A 2923-nucleotide genomic window follows, 5' to 3' on the forward strand; every position below is an offset into this window, starting at 1 on the left:
GGTACTAACTGTTAATAGGCACAGGTTTTCCTTCTGGGTTGACAAAAATTAGATAGTGGTAATGATTATACAACATAGTTAATACACTAAAAAAACACTGAACTGTACATTTTTAAATGATGGATTTTACACTATGTAAATTATGTATCAATAAAAATGCTAAAATTTAACAAATATATATGGCCTTCAGAGAGTGATATCAAGAATTTCAAACGTATTAACTACAAAATGCAACTTTGAAGAAAATTATGAGCAATTTTGAGAAAAAAATTAATAAGATATATATTTCAATGCATTCTTCAGAAAAACATCTGTGACATGTTCTGGAACAGAAATGGCTATGAAATGGAAATATGTTCCAAGAAAAATAATTCTGCTTACATTATTTTTTAAATGATTGGCTAATCAATTTAAGACATTAACTTTTGCTTTGATGTACACAGATTTGTGTTATTTTTTTCCCCAAAATTTGTTGGAAATAGCTTTTTATTAATCTATGAATATAATAAAACCAATTTCTTCATCAATGAATATTTCAAAAATTATATAATTTAAATTATATTTAAAGCTCTTATTCACTTTCAAAAGTGTCTTAGTTTCCACCATAAATTATACAGTCCTGCTTAGAAAGAAATAATCTGGAGTAATAGGTAATGGTTCCTCTGTACCTGAGGAACCAGGAGACTGCACACTCTTAGTGAGGAGAAGGTCTCCTCCGAACACCTTGTGCAGTTCATGAAGTTACCCGTTTCCCTACCCGCACTACACTCTGTCATGTGGATAGTTCCCCCAAACTGAGAACTCCCTAAGGGCAAGGACCCGTTCTCATTCCCCAAGATCTAGCACATGACTGACCTATAAAAGGTGCTTAAACGATGAAAGGAAAGAAATAAGGGAAGAAGGAAGGGAAGGAGGGAAGACTACACCCACTTTCTCTATTCCTGCAGCCCCAATCCTCTGGGGGTCGTGAACTCCTCTAGTCTCTTGTGTGGGGTCTAGGAAGAACCATGAGACACCTGGCGTGACAACTGGCTCTTGCCCCCTCTCCTCTCTAGGCTCCTGGGACTGGCAGCAGCACCCCTCTCCTCAGCCTGACAGTAAAGCCTCACGTCCAGTCTCAGACAGACCCCCTTGCCCCAGATAGAGACGTGCATCCCTGACCTCCAATGCAGCCCTAGGCTTGCTCCCAGCACTCTGGACATGAGCTGTGGTCTGATGATTCTATATTATGCCCTGTTAAGAGCAGTCAGGGCACACTGGCTGAGAAATTTAATATTCAGAGCATCTCAAGTTGATGTGGCTGAAATAATTACTTCATTAAATAATTATATATGTACCTGTGTGTGTATGTATCTGTGGATGTATGCTGGAGTAATCTGCTTCTCTCTCAATTTTGGTGATAACTGTTCTAATACAAAACAAGACCAAAAAAATACCAGTGAATAATCAATCGTCAACAATTAGTTTGTTAAAAATAGTCTTCCTCTGGCTTCACAATTACCTGCTTCAATTAAATAAAATAATCACAGCATTATATAATCTCCTGACCCAACTGCCAAACTGAGCTAAAATAAAAAGAAATCATTGTAATTTCTCAATTTCCTTTAGACTAGCTGGACTTCCGTCACTCAGAATGGCTTCAAATCTGGAAGTAACCAAGAAAAGAAAAAGCAAAATATGTCTCTCCCCAGTAGAAAAAGAAGAACCCTCCCGGTGACAGGCTTGTCAATCTACACACAGAAGTTATGGCACCCTCTCATTGGCAGAACTCCCAAAGGGCCAGCTGTTCCTCACCAAAGGCAAGAGGTGTGGAAGAGAAAAAGGAAAAAGGAAATAAGAAAACAGACAGAGGATATTCAAGGACGATCATGAAGTCCCAGTCTAAGTTCTAACTCTGCTTCTAGATATCCGTGTGACCTTAGGCAAGTCACTTAAGCTCTCTGAGCCTCAGTTTCCTCATCAATAAAATACGAAAATAGTATCTGTCTTCAGGGGTTTGGGGAAATAAAGCCCATAATCGTATTTGGAACAAGCTTCTGATGTAGTGGCACTTAATAAATGTTTCCCTGCTGTTGTGATGACAAATCACTTCTCCTTGGAGGCCTTTTGGATTTAATTAGGGGTAGAGAGTCATTATAGATAGTAGATAAATTATATAGAGAGGTAAGGCTGAGAGGTGCTTGCAGAATACAAATTGGGAACCGCCTAATGTGAGGGAGGTTGATATCTTAAACCAGCTATGTACTCTTTAAGACAGAGGACAAATGAGTTTCATTTTTAGTGTCAATTCAGGCTAACTAGTAGTGGGTGCCTGACGTGCTATGGTAGAAGGAATTCTGAAGCTGAGTCCTGAATCCAGCGGCAGGAGGGATGTAATAGACTGAGACGTCTGCCCTGGCATCAGAAGAGGAAGTGGTAGCATGTACCATTCCTGATCTTCTGTGTACAAAGGACAAATCTGCAATGACTCTGGTAGCCATCTTGACAAGAGAAACTCAGACAAGTAATAGCATTTCTTAAACCAAGAGATATTTTTGTTGAGAATCACTCAATTGAAAAAAAACAAAAAAACCTAACAAAAATGCCAGCACCGGTAAGATCTATGGTATTACAGGGACAACTCTTCAGGGATATCCTACTTTACTGACTTATGCCTTTGAAACTGGAAAAGAGGCTGGGAAGGGATACTCTGTTGGACAGCCCAGGAGCTAGCAAACATTTTCAACATTTTTAAGTTTCATGTCCTTGGAAGGAAACTTTAAGAAACAATCACTCTCTCCCTCACCCCCCCAAAAAACTTACCATTCATGTTGAAAAACCACAGCATTCTCCCACAAAGAATATTCCCAAATACCACTGCCAATACTGGGGAGAGTTCAGCTCAGACTGGCCTACCAAGGAGTTTTTAGCCTGGAGCTGCTCC

This window comes from Camelus ferus, chromosome 6, assembly GCF_009834535.1.
Source record: "Camelus ferus isolate YT-003-E chromosome 6, BCGSAC_Cfer_1.0, whole genome shotgun sequence".
Taxonomy (NCBI): Eukaryota; Metazoa; Chordata; class Mammalia; order Artiodactyla; family Camelidae; genus Camelus; species Camelus ferus.